General features: G+C 39.1%; 1 pseudogene; it reads right to left on the bottom strand.

Annotated features, from left to right (window-relative positions):
• Positions 1 to 242: 242 nt before the first annotated feature.
• Positions 243 to 5,265, bottom strand: LOC122553936 (high mobility group protein B3 pseudogene; annotated as a pseudogene).
• Between the last annotated feature and the right edge of the window lie 1,993 nt (positions 5,266 to 7,258).

Below are 7,258 nucleotides of genomic sequence, written 5' to 3'. Positions count from 1 at the left end.
TCATGATCATTCTGTTACATTGGACAGACACTGAGTGATGTTGCTTATATTTGTGGCAGACTTAAAATGCATGTTGTAGTGTGAATATTACAAAAAGGACTGTGCAGTTTAAAACTCAAGCTACATCTTGCCTTCGATCATATATGTACCAATTTACAAAATCAAAAGATTGCAACACTTGTAACAGGGTGTAAATACTTACTGTTACATAGCAAATAATTAAGCTGAAGAAAATGTATAATTTAATCATCATCTTCATCATCATCATTACTGTCACAATATGCTCCTTCTTGGCAGGGAACTCTTTGCACTATCAACCTTGCCTTTGGCATGATAATCAGCAACATCCTTATCATATTTCCCCTTCTAAGCTTTACTGATGAACAGTTTCTCTTCGTCACTGCAGTCATTGCACAGCTCACCAAGTTTTGTTTCAACATCACCAATAGATAAGCAAGACTCACACCTTTGATGTTTGGTTAATGCTCAAAGCAAAGCCAGAAGGACAGCAAGTGCGGCCTTTTTTGGCATATGCGTCCCTTTTTTTGGCTCTTGCAACCTTTTACATAATGTTCCATTTCTCTGTCATAACATGCCTTATTTACTTTAGCCAGTTTTTCAGATTTGGCCTTCTCTTTGCATAACAATGTCTCTATTTTCAAAAGCATCTTTTAGAGAATTCCACAAAGTAAACAAGAATATCAGAGCTTTTCTCCTTGTGTTCTTCACAACAAGTCTCAGCAAAATAAGCCTCTTGGCTTCTTAGGGTCATGTTTTGCTATTTTGATGGTTTTTTTCCAGGAGCTGGCTTCTGGTGCTTCAGTTATGGTTTTTACTTTGGAAGGTGACCTGTGTAGTCCCTTACCATTAATGAAATAGCCTGTGTATTCAACAGAACATTTTAAAAAAAATCACATTTGTTTTTCATCACTCTGAGGTCATAATCTACAAGTCTCTGCAGAGTAGCATCTAAATTGTGTTGATGCTCTTTTTTGTTCCTTGCCATAACTAAAATATCATCTAGGTAATACTGGATTCCTTCCAAACCACTCAAAATCTGATCTTTGGCACGTTGGAATAATCCAGGTGCAGATGTGATTCCAAAAGGAACTCTCTTTTATGTGTTATGAATAGTCTTTTATGTGTTACATTCATCAAGTATTTCTGTGACTTAGGATCTACACTCACCTAGAGACTGGCTTGACTACGGTCAATTTTACTGAAAAGCTGACCTCCAGCTCCAGTAAGTTAATCATGAATTAAAGCAAAGGATACTGCTTAATAGAGACATTAAAATTGCACAGATTTGTACCAATCCACCTTTTTTGGTCACTGGTGTGATAGGTGTGGCTCACATTTATAGATACAAAGACTCCGATCTTGACCAGTCTCTCTCCTATTCTGAAGAATAGGATTCCTGAAGAAGGGCTCATGCCCAAAACGTCGATTCTCCTGCTCCTTGGATGCTGCCTGACCTGCTGTGCTTTTCCAGCAACACATTTTCAGCTCCTCTCTCCTATTCTGCCTTGACCCATGGTCTAATTGCATATGTGCTCTGAGTTAGCCTGCAACATTTTATCAGGTTCTCAATCTTGATTTTCAATTTGACAGAGAGCTTTTTCATGCTTCCTTGATGCCCATGAAAATAAGCCATGTTTCTTTAGAATTTGTGAGAGGTCAGGTTGAGAACCTGACAGTCTCGGAGGTTAATGGATTAGTAGTCAATATAATATAGCTATTTATACGGTCCTGCAAGGGGATAACAACAGGAAGAACACTTAAGGGAGATGTTGTTAAAGGTAATGTTTCTCAAGGGGAAATGTTCATATGCATTGGCTTCACCCATTCTACTAAAATGACACAAGACCTTTGAGTGGAAATAAGGAGCTCTACTGAAGCTTTTGTATCAGCACTACCTCCATAATGTTCTAATGATTGTGCCTGACCAATTGTAGCTATTTCTATTCCTATCATACAATCATCCTCATTATCTAAGAGCAGGTGCTCTATCATACAACATCTATGACTAATCACTATATATATGATCAAGACAAAGGAAAGACAAAGTGGTGGGCAGCACCTTCACTCAGTGGTTAGCACTGCTGCCTCACAGTGCCAGGGACCCGGGTTTGATTTCTGCCTCGGGGGACTGTCTGTGTGGAATTTGCACATTCTCCCCATTTCTGTGTGGGTTTCCTCCAGGTGCTTCAGTTTCTTCCCACAGTCACATAGATGTGCAGGTTAGGTGAACTGGCTGTGTTAAATTGCCCATAGTGTTAGGTGCATTAGTCAGGGGTAAATATAAGATGGGGGAATGGGTCTGGGTGGGTTGGTCTTCGGAGAGTTGGTATAGATGTGTTGGGCCAAAGAGCCTGTTTCCATACTGTAGGGTTTCTAATCTAATCAAATGAGAATTGGTGGCAATGAACTTCCTCAAACAACCCTGACCCAGTATCACATTCTGGACGAGTTGGCAAATGCTACAAGGGGTTTTCCAGCAAAATATGACAGACTCCTCCACTGGCCTTGTCAGAACTTCCAGACCCTCTGGAGTCTTTGCCTAATTACATATTTTATGAAAGTGCTATTATCTGAGTATATTTTTATAGCTGGAGATTGTCTCAGAGCTGCACTGCTGTATGACTATAACATTACCAGAAATGTGGGGGTCATTCAAATACATGGGTTAGATGTATTCTCAGCAAAAGAATGGTAGCGGATTGGGATCAGCTTTGAAGAATCTCATAACCAATACACTTATAGATTCTTCAAGTTATAGAGATATACAGCACAGAAACAGACCCTTCAGTCCAACTAGTCAATGTCAACCAGATATCCTAAATTAGTGTAGTCCCATTTGCCAGCATTTGGCCCATATCCCTTTAAACCCTTCCTATTCACGTCTTCATCCTTTTAAATGCTGTAATTGTACTGGCTGCACCACTTCCACACATGCTCATTTCATACATGCGCCACCCTCTGTGTGAAAAAGTTGCCTCTTAGGTCCTTTTTAAATCTTTCCCCTCTCACCCTCAACCTATTCCCTCTAGTTCTCACCCCAGGAAAATGACATTGTTTATTTATCCTATCAATGCCCCTCATGATTTTATAAACCTCTATAAGGTCGTGCCTCAGCCTCCAAAGCCCCAGCCTATTCAGTGCTCCCTTTAGCTCAAACCCTCCAACAATTAATTTAGTCTGGCATGTGATGTTAGAATCTTCCTCTGTCTCTAAGAAATCTGCAGTAAACCTCATCTGAAAACTAATAACTTCAACTATACAATGCTTCAAGAATTGACCTTGAAACTGTAACCTGTTTGGCCAAGCACCAATGCAATCACTAAAAGTAAGTTTGCATTGCCAAGCACTGTGAGGAGACAGCAGGACAGTCAGGCTATATTTGAACTGCACTAGCAAACAGTTGTAGGCATGCTGCATTGATTAACTTCCTTCTGTGTTGCAAATGTATATGGTCTCACTTGGAGTGGAGATCCAAATGCAAATTCTCCAGAATTTGTGTTTGATTGTAGTCCTTATGTCAACTAGCATTGCTCTGCATTTTAATTGCCAGTGAGATTCCTGGTAGGGAACTGTGTGAGCTAATTTTCTATCTGCAATAGAATGAGACCATACTGATTGTAATGACTGGGTCTTGTTTAAATCTCATCAACCACTTTTCCACCTATTTCTTGCCTGGTGATATTAGCTGTTTACACTGGTGTGCAATGATCAGGAGGAGACAGCAAGATTGCAGCAGTGAGAACCAATGCATTCCTTGATGGACCACAAAAACATTTTCGTTACGTCTGGGTCCACAAGCAAAAGCTAGGAAGAAATGTTTTATTTTGGCTCTGATCTTCTTCAGTAGTTTATCTGGCAGGAAACACTGCCACATATAACTTAATGTATCAAGAAAAAATGCAACCAGTTCCTTTTTTTTTACTGAATATAAATAAAAGGTTATAACTATTTAAATTAGGTACTATAAGTAAAATGTTTAGGATAAGGTTGAAAATTATTTCAGAGCAATTAAACAAATGTATTGGAGAAATTCAAAGTTTGTGAGAAGATTTGTAGCTCGGGTGCTTGTTGTTGTGGTTCTGTTCGTCGAGCTGGGAATTTGTGTTGCAGACGTTTCGTCCCCTGTCTAGGAGACATCCTCAGTGCTTGGGAGTTTCCTGTGAAGCGCTTCTGTGTTGTTTCCTCTGGCATTTATAGTGGTTTGTCTCTGCCGCTTCCGGTTGTCAGTTCCAGCTGTCTGCTACAGTGGCTGGTATATTGGATCCAGGTCGATGTGTTTGTTGATAGAATCTGTGGATGAGTGTCATGCCTCTAGGAATTCCCTGGCTGTTCTGTTTCTCTGCACAAAACACTACATAGGACAAACAGGAAGACAGCTAACGATCCATATCCATGAACACCAACTAGCCACGAAACGACACGACCAGCTATCCTTAGTAGCCACACACGCAGATGACAGGCAACATGAATTCGACTGGGACAACACTACTATTATAGGACAAGCCAAACAGAGAACAGCCAGAGAATTCCTAGAGGCATGGCACTCATCCACAGATTCTATCAACAAACACATCGACCTGGACCCAATATACCGGCCACTGCAGCGGACAGCTGGAACTGACAACCGGAAGTGGCAGAGACAAACCACTATAAATGCCGGAGGAAACAACACAGAAACGCTTCACAGGAGGCTCCCAAGCACTGAGGATGTCACCTAGACAGGGGACGAAATGTCTGCAACACAAATTACCAGCTCGGCGAACAGTATTGGAGAAATGATAAAATAGCTTTAATAATAAAATAATTGAGCTTTGTATATAAAGTGCAAGATGCAATTTAAGCCTAAGGTTAAATTAGATTGGTGGCTAGTACTGATTAAATTCTATTTAACTTACTTTGTTAATGAGACTCAGTACAGTTAAGTACCTAAAATACATCATTATCTACATGTTTTTAGTAAATATTTGACATAGTGCATGAAGCCAACTATTACTGTGTCAAAGTTATAACTTGGTTAGAAAATAACATACAACAATGAGGTTTTATAGATCTCTTTTAACCATTGTCCTTCTAATTCATGATTTTTGTTTAATTTTTTTTATCAAAGCTGCATGGTGGAACTATCAGGTCTGGGTGTTTCTGCGTGTAAACTCACTTTTATACCTGTTTATATGCCTGACTTTTGGTTCATTTGAATTGCTACTCACTGAAGTTGGCTTTCGTTATAATCTTTACTTGTGCCATACTAGTTTTGTTCTACGTAAATAAATCTGTTTGCCATTCTTGTTTTTAAACGCACTTAGCATGTGCTTCATAAATTCCAAAATATGCGATCAGTCTGTCTAATGTTGTACTTTGAAATGTAAATGCACTATGCAGTTTTCAGATTTCTGTTGGTGGGAAGGGGCACTTTGAAGGATTCTAGTCTTGTATGCCTTCCATGTCTTCTCATCAGAATTCAATTATTCGCAATGAATCATTGCAGGGAATATTCAATGTGACAAAATGAGAATTAGAAGCTCAAGAGAAGTAGCTGGAGTCAGAAAAAAAGGTTCGTTAAAAAAAATCAAAAAATGTTACGCTGAATGAATGAAATATAACCTTGCTTGCTGTTGTTTTATTTCCATGCTTAAGAACAGTATGCTTCATCATAGGCAGCTCTATGATTCATCAGTTGATGCATATGCATGGTTTCTTGTTGTTAATTAATTAGAAATGGAGAATACTGAAAATAGACTGCAGGTCAATCAACATCTTTAAAGACAAAAGACGAATTAGCTTCTGGAGTGTAAATGTATTAGTTATAAACAAGAAAACCCAAATAAAACATAGAGGACCGAAACATCCTCAAATCTATTATTGCCAGTACATCACAGAGTAATCACAGTCATTTCCTTGCTTTGCAATAATGTTAGCAATAGCTCATCTGATTCTATATTAAATATTAATCCTGAATTGTAACCTGAAAACTTTTTGTATGCCCACATAGCTGCTAGTGTTTCTATCTTAATCACAGCATGCTGCTGTTCCAGCTTTGTAAAGATCTAGGTATCTTTTCTGTCTTTCTGCATTTAAATAACAATGCCCATTGATGATGCATCAGCATTGACAATTGTTGGTCACTCTGAATTGTAATGAGCTAGAATTTCTGGTGAGATAAGCATTTCTTTTTTTTAAATGGCTTCTGCTGATATTTCGTTTCAAAACGACTTGATTCTGTCTGTTGAGTTTAATTGTGTCAGATTTGGTAAACATGGGCTCACCATTCCTACGAACCTCTGTAGCTTTGTGACATTTCTGGGAGATGGAAATTCTTTGTAACCCCAGATCTTCTGCCAATCTTCTGCTATGATATTGCATGAACAATAGAAATTTGACAGGAGGGCATGAGAGCTCACATTTTCCACCATAACCTGCAAGCATTCAATGCTGCTCTTTCACGTGTTCAGTTATGGTTGAATAGTGAACAGTAATACCATCCATATGGCTGATGATGCTTTCTAATTCCTTCATGATGTTTGTCTCCATCCTTTAGAATATTTCAGGTGCATACATAATGTTAAAAAAATAATGAATATATTACTATTCAAATATTGTGATGAACCTTGTTAAGAGTTTAGATTCTTCATGCAATGAACATTACCAGAAATTAGTACTAGCATTGAGCTTGGTGAAAATGGCACTCCACCCAATGATACCAGAGCATGAGCTTTCTTACTCCACAGCTTCAGTTAGTTGTGCTAAATCCCAGATCTTTACATTGTTGTGTTGGCCATTGTTGAAATCACTTCTTGTTGGGATGTAAGGGGCTTTATAGTCGTTCACATCTATTGCCATCTGTGCTTATTTCAACAAGGACCAGACAGTTATAGTTTGTCCTGAGGTCAGAGTGTCTCCTTCATGAGAGCTCTCTTCAAATGTCCTTTTTCTCTATTGTGTGACCTTACATCATGATCTCTTGGACTTAAGTTGTCAACTCATTATTCCACTATCTCATGTAACAATTTTTACAAGAAGATGCTAAACTTTGCTTCCCCAGGCCACAGAATGTCTTTGGGAACCCATCTTATTTTTCTTGAGTGTTAACTACATTGGCCTTGTAAATAAGTGGGCGGCACGGTGGCACAGTGGTTAGCACTGCTGCCCCAGATACCCGGGTTCAATTTCCGCCTCAGGCAACTGTCTGTGTGGAATTTGCACATTCTCCCCGTGTCTGTGTAGGTTTCCTCTGGGTGCT

This window comes from Chiloscyllium plagiosum, unplaced genomic scaffold (assembly GCF_037043375.1).
Source record: "Chiloscyllium plagiosum isolate Xiang-an unplaced genomic scaffold, Cpla_swu_hap1 HiC_scaffold_8, whole genome shotgun sequence".
Lineage (NCBI taxonomy): Eukaryota > Metazoa > Chordata > Chondrichthyes > Orectolobiformes > Hemiscylliidae > Chiloscyllium > Chiloscyllium plagiosum.
The sequence above is the reverse complement of the archived record's forward strand: the minus strand, read 5'-3'. Positions and strand labels throughout refer to the sequence as shown.